The sequence below is a fragment of the Zea mays genome, chromosome 8 (assembly GCF_902167145.1).
Source record: "Zea mays cultivar B73 chromosome 8, Zm-B73-REFERENCE-NAM-5.0, whole genome shotgun sequence".
Lineage (NCBI taxonomy): Eukaryota > Viridiplantae > Streptophyta > Magnoliopsida > Poales > Poaceae > Zea > Zea mays.
This window is the reverse complement of record NC_050103.1, coordinates 82947109-82969585: the sequence shown is the minus strand read 5'-3', so window position 1 is coordinate 82969585 and position 22477 is coordinate 82947109. Positions and strand designations below refer to the sequence as shown.

Here is a 22477-nt window from a genome sequence, read left to right as displayed (position 1 = left end):
TCTCAAAATCCACACACCAAAAAGATATAAACAAATCTTCCACGGAATGGTGAGAGAATGAAGAACATGAACAAACACAATGAACAAGAATAGAAGAGACACAAGATTTATCCCGAGTTTTGGTCACACCACAAAAGGTGCCCTACTTCCTCGTTGAGGCGCCCACAAAGAGCCGGGTCTGTTTCAACCCTAATCCTCCCTTCGCCAACCACAAAGGTCAAGCCCACACAATAATCTTTGCTCAAACGAGCGGGTAATACAAACTTTATTATGGTCTTTCACAAGATTTGGAGACTCACAAGAGACACCTAGTCGTCTAGGAGTTAGAAGCTCCAAGAGTAATGAATCCACAAAGAACTCGATGTAGTACCAAAGCTCGAATGAAGAAGAGCAAGAGAGATTTTGAGATGAAGCACAAAAACCGCAGCTCTCAAACTCACTCAAAGATTTCTCTCCAAAGATTTGAAATGGGAGAGAAAAGAGATGTGTGAGAGATCGTGGGAGGTGTTCTTCAAGTTAGAAATGGAGTTTGGGTCGTGCTCTTGTGTGGGGAGAGAGGTAGGAGTGAGTATATATAGGTGGGGCTTCAAAACTAGCCGTTGGGCTGATTTTGGCTGTGGAGGACCAGTTGAACTGCCCCTAGGGCCGGTTCAACCGTCTGGGGCAGGCTGACAGCCAGACTACAGGTCAGACTGCAAAAACAGGTCTTGACACTGGTTGAACCGCCCCTAGGACCGGTTCAACCGCCTGGTGGTCAGACTGACAGTCAGTCTGCCAGTCAGGAGGTCAGACCGGTCAGGTGACCCTGACACCGGTTGAACCGCCCCTAGGACCGGTTCAACCGGTATTGACCAGTGAGGTCCGGGGAAAAAACCCCGGTTGAACTTTCCCTGGACCCCGGTTGAACCTCTCTGGACCCCGGTTGAAGTGAAGTTCAACTGCAGTTGAGGTGAAGTTCAACTGCAGTTGAAAAAGCTCAACTGAAGGTGAAGATACATGTCGGCGTTTCGAACCCGGGGGGTCCCTGGACCGACGAGTAAATTATCGCCGCGTGCCCCAGCCCAGATGGGTCGGCGCGAGACGGAGCGCGAAGGGGGGAGGCAGCCGGAGGGAGACGGGCGTGAGAGGTGGAATCCCACGGCCTTCGTGTTTGTCCCGCGCCCAGGTCGGGTGCGCTTGCAGTAAGGGGTTACAAGCGTCCACGCGGGAGGGAGCAAGCGGCCTCACGCGAGCGCCGTCCCGTCCTTCTCCGCGCGGCCAACCCTCTGTAAGAGGGCCCTGGTCCTTCCTTTTATAGGCGCAAGGAGAGGATCCAGGTGTACAATGGGGGGGTGTAGCAGTGTGCTAACGTGTCTAGCAAAGGAGAGCTAGCGCCCTAAGTACATGCCATCGTGGCAGTCGGAGAGGTTTTGGCACCCGGTTCGTGTTGTGTCGTGGCCGTCGGAGGAGCGCTGGAGCCTGGCGGAAGGACAGCTGTCGGGGCTGTCGAGTCGTTGCTGACGTCCTCTTGCTTCCGTAAGGGGGCTGGGAGCCACCGTCGTCATAGAGCGTCCGGGGCGCCATCATTACTTGTCTGGTGGAGCGAGCCAGATGGGACGCCGGTCTTGTTCCCCGTAGCCTGAGTCAGCTTGGGGCAGGGTAATGATGGCGCCTCCTGTTGACGTGGTCGGTCCGTGCCCTAGGTTGGGCGAGGTGGAGGCTCCTCCGAGGTCGAGATCGAGTCTGTCTTCCGAGGCCGAGGTCGAGTCCGAGCCCCTGGGTCGGGCGAGGCGGAGACCGTCGGCTGAGGCCAGGGCTGAGTTCGAGCCCTGGGGTCAGGCGAAGCGGAGTTCGTCGTCTTCCGGGGCTGAGCCCGAGTCCGAGCCCTGGGGTCGGGCGAAGTAGAGTTCGTCGTCTTCCGGGGCTGAGCCCGAGTCCGAGCCCTGGGGTTGGGCGGAGCGGAGTTCGCCGTCGTCCGAGGCTAAGCCCGAGTCCGAGCCCTGGGGTCGGGCGGAGCGGAGTTTCCCATGGCGCCTAGGGCCGGACTTGGCTGCTGTCAGCCTCACTCTGTCGAGCGGCTTTGCGCCGCACTGTCCTCTTGTCAGACCGGTCAGTGGAGCGGCGAAGTGACTGCAGTCACTTCGGCTCTGTCGACTGGAGGGCGTGCGTCAGGATAAAGGTGTCAGGCCACCTTTGCATTAAATGCCCCTGCGATTTGGTCGGTTGGCGTGGCGATTTGGCCTAGGTTGCTTCTTGGTGAAGACCGGGCCTCGGGCGAGCCGAAGGTGTGTCTGTTGCTGGAGGGGGGCCTCGGGCGAGATGTAGATCCTCCGGGGTCGGCTGCCCTTGCCCGAGGATGGGCTCGGGCGAGGCGTGATCGTGTCCCTCGAATGGACCGATCCTTGACTTAGTCGCACCCATCAGGCCTTTGCAGCTTTGTGCTGATGGGGGTTACCAGCTGATATTTAGGAGTCTTGAGGGTACCCCTAATTATGGACCCCGACAGTAGCCCCCGAGCCTCGAAGGGAGTGTTAATACTCGCTTGGAGGCTTTTGTCGCACTTTTTTGCAAGGGGACCAGCCTTTCTCGGTTGCGTTTTGTTCCGGTGGGTGCGCGCGAGCGCACCCGCCGGGTGTAGCCCCGAGGCCTCGGAGGAGTGGTTTGACTCCTCCGAGGTCTTAATGCCTCGCACAATGCTTCGGCTGGTCTGGTCGTTCCCTCATGCGAGCTGGCCGTAGCCCGGGTGCACGGTCGGGTCCCAAGTTCTCGGGCTGGTATGTTGACGTTGTCAACGGTCTGGCCGGAGCCGGGTTTGGGAGAGCAGCCCCCGAGCCTCTACATAGGGCGAGAGGACGGTCAAGGACAGACTCGACTTTTTTACATACGCCCCTGCGTCGCCTTTCCGCAAGGAGGAGGGGGGAAAGCGCCATGTTGCCCTCGGAGGGCACCTAACATGGTGTTTCCGGTGAGCTGCTGACGGGGAATCCGAGTGGACGCCCGTGCCCCATTTGTTAGGGGTCGGCTAGAGGCCCGGAGGCGCGCTCCAAAAGTACCTGCGGGTGATCTGCCGGACCTGGTCCCCTTTCGATGGGGTCCGAGGGCTCGATGCCTCCCTCTGATGGGATTCTGTTACAAGATCGTTCCCGCTGGTCTCGGAAATATCCTAGGGTACCTCGGGAGCATAGCCCGAGCCTTGGTTATGTATCGAACGTACCCAGGGTTATCCCTCGCTCTGTGTCTGAGGCGGCTGTGAACCCTTCGAGGGCCAGTCTACGAACCCCTGATCAGTAGTGGGCGCGGAGCCCGAGCGGCCTGAGGCGGCCGTTGAACCCTTCCGAGGGGCCGGCCTTCGAACCTCTGACCAGTAGTGGGCGCGAAACCCAAGCGCTCTGAGGCGGCTGTTAAACCCCTCCGAGGGGCCAGGCTTTGAACCTCTGATCAGTAGGGAGGCTCGGGGCCTGTTTCCTTCACGGAGAAGGATCCTTTTCGGCGTATCCCCCTTTCCCGGTCCCTGTTGTAAGAGAAAGAAAGAGGAAAAGGAAAAGGATACGAAATCGAATGACGTGGCATACCTTTTTTGACGCGGTCATTATGGCGAAGGCGAAGCGTCGCTTGCTTCTCCTGCCTGAGGCGCCGCCTGTCCCGCCGCGGAGTTAAAGCGACAGGGCGAGTGGTTCGCGAGGCGGCCGTTGCGCGTGCGCGAGCCGTTCGAGGAACGGAACACGGGCGCGTCGTCTTCACGCCGTGAGAGAGGGTTCTCTCACTGCCCCTGGATGGGATGTAAGCTTGGCTGACGACGTGACCGATGCTCCTGCCCGCCTGCCACTGCCATTACTACCGGCCCATTTTTGGCCGTATTGACCGTCGCGCCTGGCTGGCACTGCTGGGTCATACGCAGGGTTGCCTCGAGTCGCGGTACTGGTTCCGCAGTCGAGGAGGCGTGGTAGTGGTGCGAGTGGCGGTGCAGTTGCTCGCACGTAGCAACCGGCGCGCCGGTTGCATGACGCGTGGGCCCGGGCCTCCATGCTGGGTGCGTTGGAAGTCGGAGGGGCGCGCCCACTTGGCGCGGTTGCATGCCGACTGCATGGCTGTCCGCCCTTTCACCCACTGGTCTGGGCGAAAGTGGAGGAATGCTTGCAACCGCGGGGCAGTTGCGTGCACCGCGCGTGGCGGTTTGGCTTCTTCTGCCCCGAGCCAGTTTGCATGACGCGTGGGACCCAGCCCCCGCGCCGTAGGGGGAGGACTTTGGAGCGTGTTGGAGAAGACTCAGCCCACGACGGCTGGGGACGCAAGTAGGGAGAGTCGCCTTTAAAAGGAGGGTGACCCCCTTGAAAGGCGACCATGTCTTCGCGCTCCCTTATGCACCGTGTCTTTCCACCTTCCGAGCCCCCGGATGGGGGACACCCGCAATCCTTTCGCCTTGTCGTTGGAACGCAACTTCGTGGAAGTTGGTACCTTTCAGCCATCGTTCGGCTTCAAGGATTTTCATCATGCAGCCCGGCTGCACCCCCTCGCCGGCGGTCACCCAAGACGGTCACCTCCAGTTCGATGGCGGGGAAAAGCAAGCCGGGCTACGGCCTCTAACCCTCCCTCAGCTTCAAGGATTTTCATCATCAGTGCTGGGGAGGGGAGTGTGCCGAGTTGGGGTCGGTCCCTGCGTGGGCGGCGGCCCGCTCCTTCCCTCAGTGATTGGGGGGAAGGGCGTTCGCCGTTCGTGGCGCTGGCAGCCGCCGCGTGCCTGGCTCTCTGACCCGAGCGGCTCCGGAGCCACTCCCGGCGCCGCCTCCCGCCACGACAGCTGGAAGAGGTTCCTCCGCCGACGAGATAGCCGGTGCCGCCCACGGACTGACCTCCAACTCTACGGCCTTCTGCTCGTCCTTGCCTCTCGAGTGAGGGCGCGGGCGAGGGCCTCATGGCAGCAGCATCCGCCCTGAGGTCATCGCTGCTGCTGTTCGGCCCCCCGGAGCAGAAGTCGTCGTCGTCGCCGCTGCTGGAGCGGGCGACGGCGAGCCGTTCGTCGGTCTTCTATTGCTCCGCAGGCCCCCCAATCGTGTGGGGTTGTTCGTACCTTCGGAGACGGAACCGGAGTTCCATTTGTAATGGCACCTTGAATGCCGGTGTTTTGTTCATTGTGGCTGTTGGGGCCTGAACATGTATGTATTTTCGGCACTGAGCCGTGTTTTTTCCTCATTTTCGAGCACTAAGACTCGCCTGTTGGTTATCTGAACCGCTTCACCAAGCGTGAGTCGCCTCGTGCGAAGGTGACGAGTGTGGTATCCGTATCCCGGAGGCATAGGAGTCCCTCGGCTCGGTCGGCCTTGCTGTCCGAGGCTTCTCTTGCTTAGTTAAAGGAACCCCTCGGCCGCTCTTCGATGAGCCGAAGCCGGGGGTAGCGGTGTCAGCTCGAATAGAGGCAGAGTTGGCTTCGAAAAGGAGACTTGGTCGGCCGGAGCCTGGCCGGGTCGTCCGTTGGCAGGACCGACGCCGGAGTTGAGTCGCCGAGGCCACAAACCGAGCCGATGTATTCGGGAGGCAGCTGGCCGAGGCCTCGGGGTGGCCGGCCGAGCCGTCTGCTCGAGCCGGATTCATGGAGAAGACCCTGGCAGCGATGGCCCGGACATGGTGCTGATGTTGTCCTTCAGAGTGGAGATTCTCCGACTGCTTCGCCGTCCGAGGCTTGGTCGGACCTCACCGAAGGTGTAGTTGACGCCGAGGGTGCTGCTGCTCCCTTCAACTGTCAAGATCCGAGCCTGCAGGATCGGATTATCTTGTAGTGTGTGTATGTTTTCTGCGGCCGCCGAGGCCCAAACACACCATCGTCGTGTTGTAAAGCTGCGTTTCTTTTCCTCTTGTTTCGAGCATCTGGACTTTTTTGTCGGTAACAGAATCGTTTGTGCGAGTGAGAGTTGCTTTTCACGGAAGGTGATGAGTGAGGTATCCGTATCCCAGTGGCTTAGGAATCCCTCGGCTCGGTCGGCCTTGCCGCTTACGCGCACTCCTACTCGTCCATAGGGTTCTGTCACCGACGCAGTCGAGAAGGCCCAAAAAATCGTTCCGGCAGAGGAGCTTTCGAGCGTGAAGACTTGTTCGGTCCGCGGAATCACTTATCCGAGCGCGAGTTACTTATCACAGAAGGTGATGAGTGAGGTATCCGTATCCCGGAGGCGTAGGAGTCCCTCGGCTCGGTCAGCCTTGGCTGCTTACGTGTACTCCGTCGTTTTTAGGATCCACTTTCGAAGTAGTCGAGAAGCACGAAAGACATTCTAGCGAAAAAGATCTTTTTTCGAGGAAAATTTCGACACAGAGGGGGTTCGGTTCCCCCCTTTTAGCCCCCGAGGGAGGGTCGGGCTTTGCCGAGGCAAGGCTGACCCTTCCTTGATGACTAAACTTTGCGTGGGAACGAGGCATACGAACGACTTGAAAGCATCTTAAGGGTAGAAGCGACGTAGCTGTTGGATGTTCCAAGCGTTGCTGTAGACCTCGCCTTGACTGTTGGCCAGCTTGTACGTTCCGGGCTTTAGAACTTTGGCGATGACGAACGGCCCCTCCCAGGGAGGCGTGAGCTTATGCCGCCCTCGGGCGTCTTGTCGTAGCCGAAGCACCAGGTCGCCCACCTGGAGGTCTCGGGATCGAACCCCTCGGGCGTGGTAGCGTCGCAGGGACTGCTGGTACCGCGCCGAGTGTAGTAAGGCCATGTCCCGATCCTCTTCCAGCTGGTCCAGTGAGTCTTCTCGATTAGCTTGATTGCTTTTGTCGGCGTAGGCCCTCGTCCTCGGGGAACCGTATTCTAAGTTTGTGGGCAAGATGGCCTCGGCCCCATAGACTAGAAAGAACGGCGTGAAGCCCGTGGCTCGGCTCGGCGTTGTCCTCAGACTCCAGACCACCGAGGGGAGTTCCTTCATCCATCGCTTGCCGAACTTGTTGAGATCGTTGTAGATCCGAGGCTTGAGTCCTTGTAGAATCATGCCATTGGCACGCTCTACCTGCCCATTCGTCATGGGGTGAGCCACGGCGGCCCAGTCCACCCGGATGTGGTGATCCTCGCAGAAGTCCATGAACTTTCCGCCGGTGAACTGGATGCCGTTGTCGGTGATGATGGAGTTCGGGACCCCAAAGCGATGGATGATGTTGGTGAAGAACGCCACCGCCTGTTCGGACCTGATGCTGTTTAGGGGTCGGACCTCGATCCACTTGGAGAATTTGTCGATAGCGACCAACAGGTGCGTGTAGCCCCCGGGTGCCTTCTGCAAGGGGCCGACGAGGTCCAGACCCCACACAGCAAAAGGCCAGGTGATGGGTATTGTCTATAGGGCCTGAGCGGGCAGGTGGGTCTGCCTCGCGTAGAACTGACACCCTTCGCAGGTGCGGACAATTCTAGTGGCGTCGGCCACCACCGTCGGCCAGTAGAAACCTTGTTAGAAGGCGTTTCCAACAAGGGCTCGAGGTGCTGCGTGATGGCCACAAGCCCCCGAGTGTATCTCTTGTAGGAGCTCCTGACCTTCGGCGATGGAAATGCATCGCTGGAGGATGCCCGAGGGGCTGCGGTGGTAGAGCTCCTTCCCGTCTCCCAGCAAGACGAACGACTTGGCGCGCCGCGCCAACCGCCGAGCTTCGGCTCGGTCGAGGGGTAGCTCTCCTCGGCGGAGATATTGCAGGTACGGGGTCTGCCAGTTTCGATTAGGCGTGACCCCGCTCTGCTCCTCCTCGACGCGTAGTGCCTCACCCTCGGGGGCCGAGGGTACCTCGGGCCGAGCTGAGGGTGCCTCGGGTTGAGTCGAGGGTGCCTCGGACTGGGCCGAGGGTGCCTCCGGCTCGGGCGTGTCGTCGATCTTGACGGAGGGTCGGTGCAGGTCTCGGGAGAAGACGTCCGGGGGAACCGTTGTTCGCCCCGAGGCTATTTTAGCCAGCTCGTCCGCAGTCTCGTTGTAGCGTCGGGCGATGTGGTTGAGTTCGAGCCCGTAGAACTTGTTTTCCAGGCGCTGAACCTCATCGCAGTAGGCTTCCATCTTCGGGTCGCGGCAGTGGGAGTTTTTCATGACTTGGTCGATGACGAGCTGCGAGTCACCGAGAGCGTCGAGGCGTCGGACCCCTAGCTCGATGGCGATGCGCAACCCGTTGACCAGAGCCTCGTACTCGGCCACATTGTTGGATGCCGGGAAGTGGAGGCGTAGCACGTAGCGCAGGTGCTCCCCGAGGGGCGAGATGAAGAGCAGGCCTGCGCCCGCTCCTGTCTTCATCAGCGACCCATCGAAGAACATGGTCCAGAGTTCCGGCTGGATCGGAGCTGTTGGGAGCTGGGTGTCGACCCATTCAGCCACGAAGTCCGCCAAGACCTGGGACTTCATGGCCTTCCGAGGGGCGAACGAGATCGTCTCGCCCATGATTTCCACCGCCCACTTTGCAATTCTACCCGAGGCCTCTCGGCACTGGATGATCTCCCCCAGGGGGAAGGATGACACCACAGTCACCGGATGAGACTCGAAGTAGTGTCGCAACTTCCGCCGCGTCAGGATCACTGCGTACAGCAGCTTCTAAATTTGGGGGTAGCGGATCTTGGTCTCAGACAGTACTTCACTGATGAAGTAGACTGGCCTCTGGACGGGCAATGTATGCCCCTCTTCTTGTCTCTCAACCACAATCGCGATGCTAACCACCTGAGTGGTCGCGGCGATGTAGATCAAGAAGGCTTCTCCGGCAGCGGGAGGCACCAAGATGGGCGCGTTCGTGAGGAGCGCCTTCAGGTTCCCGAGGGCTTCCTCGGCCTCAGGGGTCCAAGTGAAGCACTCGGCCTTCCTTAAGAGGCGGTACAGAGGCAGGCCTCTTTCGCCGAGGCGCAAGATGAAGCGGCTCAGAGCCGCAAGGCATCCCATGACTCTCTGTACGCCTTTCAAGTCCTTGATGGGCCCCATGCTGGTGATGGCTGCGATCTTCTCCGGGTTGGCCTCGATGCCCCGCTCGGAGACGATGAACCCCAAGAGCATGCCTCGGGGGACCCCGAAGACACACTTTTCGGGATTGAGCTTCACGCCTTTCGCCTTGAGACATCGGAATGTCACTTCAAGGTCGGAAAGGAGGTCAGAGGCTTTCCTCGTCTTGACTACGATGTCATCGACGTAAGCCTCGACCGTTTGGCCAATGTGTTCGCCGAACACATGGTTCATGCACCGTTGGTACGTCGCACCCGCATTCCTCAAACCAAACGGCATGGTGACATAGCAGTACATGCCGAAAGGTGTGATGAAAGAAGTCGCGAGCTGGTCAGACTCTTTCATCCTAATTTGGTGATACCCTGAGTAGGCATCGAGGAAAGACAGGGTTTCGCACCCAGCAGTGGAATCCATGATTTGGTCGATGCGAGGCAGAGGGTAGGGAACTTTCGGACATGCTTTGTTTAGACCAGTGTAGTCTACACACATCCGCCATTTCCCTCCTTTCTTTCTCACGAGCACAGGGTTGGCAAGCTATTCGGGATGGAATACCTCTTTGATGAACCCTGCCGCCATTAGCTTGTGGATCTCCTCGCCTATGGCTCTGCGCTTTTCTTCGTCGAACCGGCGCAGAGGCTGCTTCACGGGTCGGGCCCCAACTCGGATATCCAGCGAGTGCTCGGCGACATCCCTCAGTATGCCGGGCATGTCCGAGGGACTCCACGCGAAAACGTCGGTGTTTGCGCGGAGAAATTCGACGAGCACTGCTTCCTATTTGGGATCGAGCTCGGAGCCGATCCGGATCTGCTTGGAGGCGTCGCTGCTGGGGTCGAGGGGGACGGACTTAACCGTCTCCGCTGGCTCGAAGTTGCCGGCGTGGCGTTTCACGTCTGGCACCTCCTTAGAGAGGCTCTCCAGGTCGGCGATGAGGGCCTCGGATTCGGCGAGGGCCTCGGCGTACTCCACGCACTCCATGTCGCATTCGAACGCGTGTCGGTACGTGGGGCCAACGGTGATGACCCCGTTGGGGCCCGGCATCTTGAGCTTGAGGTAGGTGTAGTTGGGGACGGCCAGGAACTTCGCGTAGCATGGCCTCCCCAGTACTATGTGGTAGGTTCCTCGGAACCCGACCACTTCGAACGTGAGGGTCTCCCTTTGGAAGTTGGAGGGCGTCCCAAAGCAGACGGGAAGATCGAGTTGTCCGAGGGGCTGGACGCGCTTCCCGGGGATGATCCCGTGGAAAGGCGCAGCGCCTGCCCGGACCGAGGACAGATCAACTCGCAGGAGCCCGAGGGTCTCGGCGTAGATGATGTTGAGGCTGCTGCCTCCGTCCATGAGGATCTTGGTGAGCCTGACGTCGCCGATGACGGGGTCGACAACGAGCGGGTATTTTCCTGGGCTCGGCACGCGGTCGGGGTGGTCGGCTTGGTCGAAGGTGATGGGCTTGTCGGACCAGTCTAGGTAGACTGGCGCCGCCACCTTTACCGAACAGACCTCCCGACGCTCTTGCTTGCGGTGCCGAGCCGAGGCGTTCGCCGCTTGCCCACCGTAGATCATGAAGCAGTCGCGGACCTCGGGGAACTCTCCTGCCTGGTGATCATCCTTCTTATCGTCATCACGAGCCCTGCCACCCTCTGCGGGTGGCCCGGCCTTGTGAAAGTGGCGCCGAAGCATGGCGCACTCCTCAAGGGTGTGTTGACAGGCCCCTGATGATAGGGGCACGGATCCTTGAGCATCTTGTCGAAGAGATTGGCACCTCCGAGGGGTTTCCGAGGGTCCTTGTACTCGGCGGCGGCGACAAGGTCCGCGTCGGCGGCGTCGCGCTTCGCTTGCGACTTCTTCTTGCCTTTCTTCTTGGCGCCGCGCTGAGTTGACGCCTCGGGGGCATCTTCCGGTGAGCGGCCCTGGGGCTGTTTGTCCTTCCGGAAGATGGCCTCAACCGCCTCCTGGCCAGAGGCGAACTTGGTGGCGATGTCCATCAGCTCGCTCGCCCTGGTGGGGGTCTTGCGACCCAGCTTGCTCACCAGGTCGCGGCAGGTGGTGCCGGCGAGGAACGCGCCGATGACATCTGAATCGGTGATGTTGGGCACCTCGGTGCGCTGCTTCGAGAATCATCGGATGTAGTCCCGGAGAGACTCTCCCGGCTGCTGTCGGCAGCTTCGGAGATCCCAGGAGTTCCCAGGGCGCACTTACGTGCCCTGGAAATTGCCGGCGAAGGCTTGGACCAGGTCGTCCCAGTTGGAGATCTGCCCCGGAGGCAGGTGCTCCAACCAGGCGCGAGCGGTGTCGGAGAGGATCAGGGGGAGGTTGTGGATGATGAGGTTGTCATCGTCCGTTCCACCTAGTTGGCAAGCCAGCCGGTAGTCCGCGAGCCACAGTTCCGGTCTCGTCTCCCCCGAGTATTTTGTGATAGTAGTCGGGGTTCGGAACCAGGTCGAGAACGGCGCCTGTCGTATGGCGCGACTGAAAGCCTGCGGACCGGGTGGTTCGGGCAAGGGACTCCAATCCTCCCCGCTGTCGTAGTGTCCCCCACGCCTGGGGTGGTAGCCTCGGCGCACCCTCTCGTCGAGGTGGGCCCGACGGTTGCGGTGGTGGTGCTCGTTGCCGAGGCGACCTGGGGCCACAGGCGCTGTGTTGCGCGTGCGCCCGGTGTGGACCGAGGCTTCCCGCATGAATCGGGAAGTCGCGGCGCGATGTTCCGAGGGGTACCCCTGCCTTCGGGAGGCGGAGTTTTCGGCCCGTCGGACCGCGACATCCTCCAGGAGATTCTTGAACTCTCCCTGGATATGCCGCCCCTCGGTGGTTGACGGCTCCGGCATCGCGCGGAGAAGCATTGCCGCTGCAGCCAGGTTCTGGCCGACTCCACTGGAAGTCGGTGGCGGCCTTACCCTGACATCGTCGGCGATGCGGTGCTGGATACCCTGGGGTAGATGACGCACTTCTCCGGCCGGAGGTTGGCCCGCCCATTCCTGCCCGATGTCCCGGCGGATCGGCTCAAGTGTTCCTGCTCCCTCGTCGAGCCTGGCCTGCACCCCGCGGATTTGCTCGAGCTGTGGGTCATGACCCCCCGCCGGAACGGGGACCACAACTAGCTCCCGTAGGATGTCAACGCGTGGCACAGGCCTAGGGAGATCACCGTTCTCCGGCATACCAAGATGGTTGCCTTCGTTGGGACCCCCTAGATCGACGTGGAAACATTCATGACCTGGGCCGCAGTCCTCGTCGCCGAGGCTGCGGCTACCGTCAGAACAGTCGGAAAGTCAGTAGTCGCATGCGGTCATGAAGTCCCGCATGGCACTGGCGTTACCAAGTCCGGAGAAATCCCAACAGAAGTCGGGCTCGTCATCTTCCTCGGACCACAAGGGTCCGTAGGTCGAGACGGCCGTCAGCCGGTCCCAGGGTGACCGCATACGATACCCCAGAGGGTTTGGACTCGCCTCTACGAGAGCGTCCACCAAAGCGAAGTCGCTTGGCGGGTCGAGGCTGAATCCAAAAGGCGTGAGATGGGAATCGGTTGGTACCTCTTGGTCGACGGGCGGTGACGAAGTCACGTCTGGGGCTGACTGCACCGTCGTCTCAGGTGCGAGAGTGACGCCCAGCAAGTCCTTCGCGAGCGTGCTGGCGTCGTCCGTTTGCTTGGGGTTGGCGTGTTGCGGGAAGACGGCGCTCGTCTTCGTCTCAGACGCGAGGTTGATGCCCGACGTGCCCCCCGTTGGGGTGCCGTCGCCGTCGACTCGCTCGACAGCCGACGAGGTGCCGCCTCCTGCTTGGCCTTGGTTGCCCCGCCTCCTCCTCCGTCGGCGGGGGAGGGGACGGGGCGAGCTCGAATGTTGTACTTCCACCACGCGGGGAAGACGTCGTCGATTCCGTCGCCGGCGGGCGGGCTGTCGGCCGCCATTGTCGCTGTCGCACGGCGGGGGAAGGAGTATCATGTCGTAGCCGCCGCCGAGGGACATGAACTCAAGACTCCCGAAACGGAGCATCGTCCCAGGCTGGAAAGGTTGCTGGAGACTGCCCATCTGGAGCTTGACGGGAAGCTGTTCGTCAACACGCAGCAGGCCCCTACCTGGCGCGCCAACTGTCGGCGTTTCGAACCCGGGGGGTCCCTGGACCGACGAGTAAATTGTCGCCGCGTGCCCCAGCCCAGATGGGTCGGCGCGAGACAGAGCGCGAAGGGGGGAGGCAGCCGGAGGGAGACGGGCGTGAGAGGTGGAATCCCGCGGCCTTCGTCTTTGTCCCGCGCCAAGGTCGGGTGCGCTTGTAGTAGGGGGTTACAAGCGTCCACGCGGGAGGGAGCGAGCGGCCTCACGCGAGTGCCGTCCCGTCCTTCTCCGCGCGGCCAACCCTCTGTAAGAGGGCCCTGGTCCTTCCTTTTATAGGCGCAAGGAGAGGATCCAGGTGTACAATGGGGGGTGTAGCAGTGTGCTAATGTGTCTAGCGAAGGAGAGCTAGCGCCCTAAGTACATGCCATCGTGGCAGCCGGAGAGGTTTTGGCACCCGGTTCGTGTGGTGTCGTGGCCGTCGGAGGAGCGCTGGAGCCTGGCGGAAGGACAGCTGCCGGGGCTATCGAGTCCTTGCTGACGTCCTCTTGCTTCTGTAAGGGGGCTGAGAGCCGCCGTCGTCATAGAGCGTGCGGGGCGCCATCATTACTTGTCTGGCGGAGCGAGCCAGATGGGACGCCGGTCTTGTTCCCCGTAGCCTGAGTCAGCTTGGGGCAGGGTAATGATGGCGCCTCCTGTTGACGTGGTCGGTCCGTGCCCTAGGTTGGGCGAGGTGGAGGCTCCTCCGAGGTCGAGGTCGAGTCTGTCTTCCGAGGCCGAGGTCGAGTCCGAGCCCCTGGGTCGGGCGAGGCGGAGACCGTCGGCTGAGGCCAGGGCTGAGTCTGAGCCCTGGGGTTGGGCGAAGCGGAGTTCGTCGTCTTCCGGGGCTGAGCCCGAGTCCGAGCCCTAGGGTCGGGCGAAGCGGAGTTCGTCGTCTTCCGGGGCTGAGCCCGAGTCCGAGCCCTAGGGTCGGGCGAAGCGGAGTTCGCCGTCTTCCGGGGCTGAGCCTGAGTCCGAGCCCTGGGGTCGGGTGGAGCGGAGTTTCCCATGGCGCCTAGGGCTAGACTTGGCTGCTGTCAGCCTCACTCTGTCGAGCGGCTCAGCAGTCGGTGCGGCGCAGGCGGCGCTGTCCTCTTGTCAGACCGGTCAGTGGAGCGGCGAAGTGACTGCGGTCACTTCGGCTATGTCGACTGGAGGGCGTGCGTCAGGATAAAGGTGTCAGGCCACCTTTGCATTAAATGCCCCTGCGATTTGGTCGGTTGGCGTGGCAATTTGGCCTAGGTTGCTTCTTGGTGAAGACCGGGCCTCGGGCGAGCCGAAGGTGTGTCCGTTGCTGGAGGGGGCCTCGGGCGAGACGTAGATCCTCCGGGGTCGGCTGCCCTTGCCCAAGGCTGGGCTCGGGCGAGGCGTGATCGTGTCCCTCAAATGAACTGATCCTTGACTTAGTCGCACCCATCAGGCCTTTGCAGCTTTGTGCTGATGGGGGTTACCAGCTGAGATTTAGGAGTCTTGAGGGTACCCCTAATTATGGTCCCCGACAATACAGTTGAAGTGAAGTTCAACTGCAGTTGAAAAAGCTCAACTGCTTTTCGACAGGAACACTCTCAGTTTCTCAATCCTAACAATAGTCATACATAGAGTGTCCAAGGGATTTTGGTTTTTTGAAATAGCTTTTGAATATAGAGGCTTGAGCTTTGGCAAACACCAACCTTCTCTTTGGATCCCCCTTTATAGTATGATGATTCCTATACTCAAGTTAAATAAAATATAATTAAGTAAACTCCTTGAGTAATTGGCGTCTCATGTGCGATTTGAAGCAAACACATATATGAGTTGCTTCATAAGGATCACAAACATCTTTGTCTCACCTTTTGAAGCAAACACAACTCAAACTCTGTGACTTGTACCATATCACCATATATGAGTTCAAATCATGGCTTCAAGTCATCGTACTGATGCATCAACATGTTATAACTCTTCATAGCTGAGTAGTTCATCGACTTAGTGCAAGTACTCTCTTCTTCACCTTAGCCATGGTACCTCGGTCCACAAGCCGTCGCTTGTCCTTCACCTTCGCTTAGTTCCTCGAAGCCCTTTCCTTGCTATCTTCACCCTATCAAGCCATTCTTGAGTCACATCATATTGAGCATCCATTGAGAGAATCATTTCTTCAATATTGTGAACCTTGCTTGAATGTCTTCTAGATATAACCGTTAAGATCAATCAAGCTCTAGTTTTATTCTCATAGAAGCATATATGGACTGATACTAATATGGTCAAGCCAATTCACGATTCCTCATATCTTATTCACTTTGCCTTGACCAATCCTCTTAATCACTTCATCCTCTATTCTGATCATATGTATGTAGTGATTTCTCAGGTCTTGTCCATATATTCTAACCAATGTAGAGATCATATTATATCCATTTGCATTGTCTCATTGGTTATTTAACCTCGTGTTGAACCTTTGTTCACTGATCATTATACACTATTCAAGTATGTTCATCATACTGAATTTCCTGTTCAACACTTAGCAAACTCGTTAGACCTTTAAATGTGTTGTTATCCAAATCACCAAAACTACCAAAAGGGACGAATGCACTTTTAATAATTTATTTAATTTAAGTTTCATACCAAACTAAGGTTACCAGATGATAAACAATATTAATATGAGACTAATGCAATTGGAATAATTTAATTCGAAGCTAAAATGAATTAAATATGATTTATACAAGGTTCTGGATTTATTTTGGCACTAGAATTTCATTTTGTAAATAAATCCTGAATTTTTATAATGGTTCTAGACTACGAACACGATTATTATAAACCCTAGGGTCTGATCTTTGAATTCCAGGACCGATCTGTAATACTCTTTACGTTACAGTGGACGACGAGTTGTTTTTAGGAAAACCTGGGGGCTCTTATGCATAATAGGCGGACGAAAGGGTATCGACCATCTTGAGTTGTCCGATCTGCCATGGACCGCCCTGATTAAATCATCTATTATGTGAACTGGTATGTGATATATACCATCAGATCGAGTAACAACGGCCACGATTTAATAAAGCTTGATCCAATCAGAACCACTTGATCCGATCAAATGGTCCAAGATTTAAAGCGCTACGATCAAATCCGACGCGCACAATCCAGATCCAAGGGCTAAGACTTCCCGCTGAACTGGTACGTTGCGGATATAATCTCATCCACCAGTGGTCAATCCAACGGCACACGTGCGTCTTCTTTCCCACGGCGGAGGGGAGCAGCGGCGCAGATGCCCTGGCGCCATGGCCGTAGCACCACGACATTGATGCACCGACGCCCAAACTCACATGCTCCCAACCCTACTCGATGCTAAGATGGCGGCGATTCCGAGAGGGAAAGCACTAACCACGACAGGCGTAGGGGATGGGTCCAGCAACGGTGTCGGGCGAGATGGACAAATCTGGCGAATACTCCGTCATGCTCCGATCTCCATTGCACCCGAACAAGCTCCACACACGACTCCGCGATACTTGGCGAATCCTTCCAGTCGTCGACCCCGGTGTGGATGATGAAGTGTTGTGACCGACGGTGACGGATCACCCCGCAACACTCTCTCCCTCAACTGGCTCGGTGCTGGCGGTGGGCCGGATCCCCTTCTCACTACGCCAATGGTGGCCCAACGCAACCTCACATTGGATGGCTCAGAGGGGGGCTGCCGGGCTCGAGATTTATACTCCGAGAGGTCGGATTGCACACAACCCCAACAGATTTCGAGCGCTCACCTCCCGCGCCCGTAGGGATCGGAGAAACAACCTGGCTAGAAGAACGCCCAGACGTGGGTCCCACCAGTCATTGGCGCAGTGACCGGCTGACGCGAGAGGCCCACATGTAAGTGCCTCCAAAGAAAATTAATGGGGCGCGGAGTGGGCTGCGCGATTGGAGATTACTGGGCCGCACGACAGCGATTCGGCCCATCCGAGGTCAATTGTTCTTTTTCCTTTTTCATTTCCATTTCCTTTTCTACTTCTTTTCTTTTCCAAATCCCAAATTTCAAATTCAATTCACTTTTGGTTCCGAATTTGCACTCAAGTCTTTAATGAACAAACAGAAGTACTCAAGCATAATTTTATTTGTTTATTATTTTATTTATGCAAATGTGCCAAATATGCAACACATATTAAATATTTGTTTTCATGGCTCATTCAAAAATCAATCATGATGCAATAGTTGTATATTTATTTTAATTAATTTATTTGTTTGGTAGATGTTTGAGATATGGGACACACTCATATAGCATTTTGGATATGGGTTAATAAGTTACTTCAAAAATAAATATTCATTATTTATTTATTTTGAAAGAAGGTATTGTATAATTTCATTTAAGGGTTCCTTGATTGTTTTAAGTGTATGTATAATTTTTTTCCTGATACAAATTTTGGGCTTTACACGTTCGGCGTTAGTTGATGAATCTGAATTTCAAACTTCTGCAACACTTCCACGATAAATCGATGTGCAGGCAAGCGAAGTCCAGCAGTGATGAAGGCCTCAAGCACAACCAACTCACCCTCCGGCTTGGGGACATCTTCAGCCCCCGCGCCAGCCCAACTCCATTCCCAAAATACCCTAAACGCTGCATCTCGTGCACGCGACCCGAATAAATCCTCGATGTCCCAAACTTAACAGTACGGCCGGGCTGCAGCTCGATAACCACCGCCGCATCACCAATCACTACAAGAAACTAATAAAAGTTCGTGGGTTAATTTAAGAACGTGGGTACCGACGTTCTTAATTGAGTTATGTTCGTGGGTTAATTTAAGAACGTGGGTACCCACGTTCTTATGTTAAATTCGTGGGCCTGTGAGAAAACCGTCGAACTTATAGTATTAGAAACGTGGGTACCCACGTTCTTAACTTAAATTCGTAGGCCACGTGGACCCGTCGAACTTAACCTAAAACCTAAATTTCTCTCACACCGCGCGGTTGTATTCTTTTCCCTGTGGAGACCGCCCGCGTGCGCCCGAAGCTACCCGCCTCCACAACCTCGCTGCGGGCGCCCGCCGCCACAACCTCGCCGGCGCCGCACGCCTCCACAACCTCACCGCTCGCTCCCCGCCTCCACCCCGCGCCCGCCCCGCCGCCCCTCGCCGCGCACGCCAGTCGCCACGCGCGCCCCGCCTCCACCCCGCGCCCGCCCGCCGCCCCACCGCGCGCAGGCTCGCCTGCCTCCACCAGCGCTCGCCGCCACAACCTCGCCGGCCCACCGCGCCCCCCGCCTCCATCTGTGCTGCAGTAAGAGTGTGCAGGATCAAGCCGGTGGTGAACCAACGGTGGGGGTGGTGGCCGAGGTGAAACCGGAAACGGATCGAGGGGATCGCGAGGACGACAAGAGTGTCGCGTTCGAGAGCGGGAGCGATGAGGACTCCGATGGGTCAGGGAGCGAAGATTCAGAGGATTCCGAGGAGGAGAGGCAGAGGGAGGAGGAGAGGACGCGGAGGCGGGCTGAGCGGCTTGCGGCCATGGCCGCACGCGCTATTGCTGAGCGCGAAGATGCTGTTGCGAGGCTCGAGGGGGACAAGGCGGGGCTTGAGAAGCTGCTCGCCGAGCGTGAGAAGGAGCAGGCTCAGGAGGTGAGGCTGCTTCATGGCTATTTTCTTTTGCTGGAGACTTGAGAGGTTGCTTAATGTGATGACATCAATATATATCACTCTGAACAGAACGACAGAAACTGCTCTTATAGCATGCATGATGTTAACTCTTTTTTGTTTTTTATACCATCATTTAATTGAGCCTTTTTTTAGTAGAACTATTGACTCCTCGAAAACATGTCTCTTTACCTTATCTATTTGTAATATGTGTTAACTTTTGTCTAGATAGAATCTTTGAGAAGGTTCAAGCTGGAGGAAGAAATTATTGATGCAGAATACACTCTGACATGTGACAGAATTGTGAGCTTGAAGGACAAGGTAGGTTTTCCCGTGTATGATCTATTGATCTGTGCCTTGCCAATTGACATGAGTCAATGACGTCGATTGCGCTGTGCTCCATTCATATCCATTCTGAATTTCTGATTTGATTGTCCTTGGAGTAAATCTTGGACTGTCTTCATGTGTCCGAATCCAAAATAGTCCTGTGGTTCGTCTGCCTTTCAGCTCATTTGGAAGGTTCTCAGAGTTGCTGATCCCACCATTGGCAGTTCAAGTATCAAGAGGCCATTGGTGACAGAAGCTGCAGCATTCATGGTTATGAGATCGTTGCCAGAGAAACCATCGAAGGTGAACTCACCTGATCTATCATAAGTAGAGGCGGACAGCAGCAGAGGCACGAGGATGAGGAGGAGATACTGTAGAAAGCAAGGTTGATGCATGTTCATCACATCAGCTAGACAGACGAGGCCTGCTCTTCTCTGCAATATCGATGGATCGAGTCGAGTCACAGGAAGCTATTCAGCTAAATTAATAAGGTTCATAGCATCATATGTATTATTTTATTTTCATCTATGCTTTTGTACTGTAGTGCATTGTACGCTTTGCTACCCAGAAAGCTTGTTATTTGGTCTTCTTCAAAAAGAAAGTTGAAGATTATGCTTTTCTTGCAGCGCCTAATCGTTATAGTTGCTCTATCAAATGTAGGCTGAAATAGAAAAAGGTTAAGAAAAGAAGAGAAGAGCTATTGAAAAGGCACGACATGAAGAGGAAATGGTTTGTATTTGACAATCATAATCTCTTTTATAATAATTTTGTAAGTTTATGTCTACCATTTATTACATTCAGATATTTTTTTGCATTTGGAATTAAATACATATATTTGCCATTTTGAAGACATTGCTAGCTAGAGAAAGAGCACGTGTCGAGTTTCAAGACTGGGAGAAGAAAGAGGAAGAGGTCAATATCTTAAAATCTGACGCACAGCATTCAATTTGTGTTGGAGTTAATATAGAATTGTTATTTATCTACCATTTCTCATTTTGGAGTGCAGTTTCATTTTGACCAAAGCAAGGTCAGGTCTGAGATCAGGTTGCGGGAGGGGCGTACAAAGCCTATTGATGTTCTCCTTAAGAATCATTTGCTCATCCTTATCTAAGTGTAAGTCGACTGAAAAAAGCGTTGTCCCTGCAGCACCCTACCTGTGTATTTTTCTGTATGTTTTTTGAAGCCAGCTGTTGTATATTCTGACACCATCGCACAGTACATCAAATGCATTTTATAACTTAGCAGTTCCTGAAATATGTGTATTTTGCAAAAATATCAGGGATTAACAGTGAAAGAAATGGAAGAGCTACGTGATGACATTAAGATGCATCTTGATCTGGACAGGGAAGCCAAACAAATGTTAAGTACTAGGAGGTACATGTCATTTTCTTTCACCCTTTTCCTGAATAACTTGTTGGCATTAAGATGCATGACACTATTACCTTCTTCCTGAATAACTGTGAGAGAGATGTATAAAATATGTAGTTTTTTATGTTGAAAATACTGAAGTATGGAACAATGTACTCCTAACTAGGGATTGTGGTGGGACACAAAACTGACAATAGCTTCCATTTTCCTATAGTAAATTTTATTTGTCATGATCTAGCTTTGCATATATAATTTTCTCCAAGTTCCTTACAGAAGCTATACCAAGTTTTATATTTAGTCCCTAGTATGAGTGGAAACTTTGTATAACTGTTGTAAGGAAAAACTTGTTCATAAGATTAGCAAGAATGCTAATACATGTGTCTATCTTGAATTCTTGGTCTGAAAATTTATCAGGCACTCATGGTGGTATGCGAATGGGAGTTAGGCGAGGCTCGAAAAAGAGATGCCCTAGATCGAGCTAGGGTCCATGGTGAGGAACCACCACCTGAGGTTTGCATGCAAGTATTGAGGGGGATGTAAAAAGTCTCCTGGATGGTAAAACTTCCACAGAGCTTGAAGATATGCATGGTCAAATTGAGTCCCAAATGAGCTCTGGCACTGCAAAAGTTGTTGAGTACTGGGAGGCTATTCTGAAACGGCTTCATATTTACAAAGCAAAGGTATGCCAGTGTGTCTATAAATGCCAATCCATTCATACCGTTATATATTCTCTCATCTCTATTAATTATTAACAAGTAAAAGGATACATGAGTATATTGACTAGACTCTCAGTAATAGGCAAAAGGTGCTACTTTGCCTCCAGTGGTTGGTTGGTGACCTGTGGTGCAGTAGCATGATCTAAACTTCTTTTAAAGCTTACTACAGTAGTCCTTTATATAATCTAGAGTTGTGCTATTGAATTGAACTTCTAATAGTGATTTTCCAATTTATACTTACAATAAAATCTTGTTTGCATCTCAGGCTTTCTGTGACTTTGATTCGGTGATCTCTGTTAGTACTTCAGCACTGTAAGTTTGTAATAACTAAAAACACATTTTTACTGAATCATACATCAATAAATATATGAATATGGTATAAACTGCATGTGAACATACTTCTCTTCACTTTTCTAATAGCTTAAGGGGTTGTTGCAACTTCACGTCAGGCAGACTTCTGTTTTATCCTCATTGGAGATTGAACAGCTTCTGTTATTTCCCAACACGCCTTGCATACCTCTGTTCCTAACTCTTTTTGTGTGCATATCTTTTTCAGCAGGGAAGTTCTCTAAGGCAGGCAGTTGAACTTTGGCAGAAACTTGGTTGCTCCAGATGGATGTGGATCCAGGACTCGTATTGAAGCTTCTGCTTGATGGACGGCTGAAGCTTGTGTTGGCCTTGACATTATTGAATTCTCGTGCCTCTTTACAAGTAGAGTCTGTATCTTTTTGTTCTCCTATAAAGAAATGTTCATGAAATCAATGTCATTCTGACTGGTAGTAGGTCTCTATTCTTAGATTCTGTTTGAATAAGGGGGATGGAATCCAAATCCTTAGGATTTAGTTCAACTTTGAACTAAATTTCTAGAGCAACCCCCTTATTTGAGCACCCATGTATGGGCCAGATTATGTGATTCCTTGTACCATCAACCAGTTGACTAATAAATACTCACATGTTACCTGTATTTCTCTTCTTTTTCTTTGAGTGTGAACATGTAGTCTTTCAACATTGCCAGAAGCAGGAGCTGTAAAAGCTTATGTTAGTAGTTTTGTTCAAGAAATTAAGACTTTCTATCATTTGGAATCAGCACTTGATTGTCAATCTAGCTGACTTCCATGTCTATTTGGTTTTTTAATGAAATGTTTCAGTGTATGGTTCCAATACAAGAAATTTGCTGCAAAGGTTGTTTTTACAGGTACAGACTAAATAGTTAACCATGCAAATACAGACATCAGTATTTTTTTGTTAGGCTGTTTGTGCAATGTTTACTTATGAATTTAAACTGCATATGTTAATTTATTTACCAGTACTACTTCGTGGTGTCTCGTGTGATTATTTGTAGAATATTAATTTTCTGAATTAGTTATTGGTTTATGGTAATATATGATCTTTTTGGTAATGCTAGTGCAGTATTTTCCATTTTTTTTCTTTGAGAACCACAATCATTTTTGTTTATTGCTTCTTTATAGATGAAGCTGAGTGTAGTATTACACTCT

General features: G+C 54.3%; 1 long non-coding RNA gene across 1 annotated transcript; it reads left to right on the top strand.

Moving 5' to 3' along the window:
- Positions 1-18903: 18903 nt before the first annotated feature.
- On the top strand, positions 18904-21945 carry LOC109941592 (uncharacterized). Its single transcript, XR_002264251.2, has 8 exons — positions 18904-19388; positions 19558-19626; positions 19747-19809; positions 19904-20010; positions 20177-20271; positions 20680-20945; positions 21247-21293; positions 21538-21945. It is a non-coding gene; the product is annotated as an uncharacterized lncRNA (long non-coding RNA).
- The last annotated feature ends 532 nt before the right edge of the window (positions 21946-22477 follow it).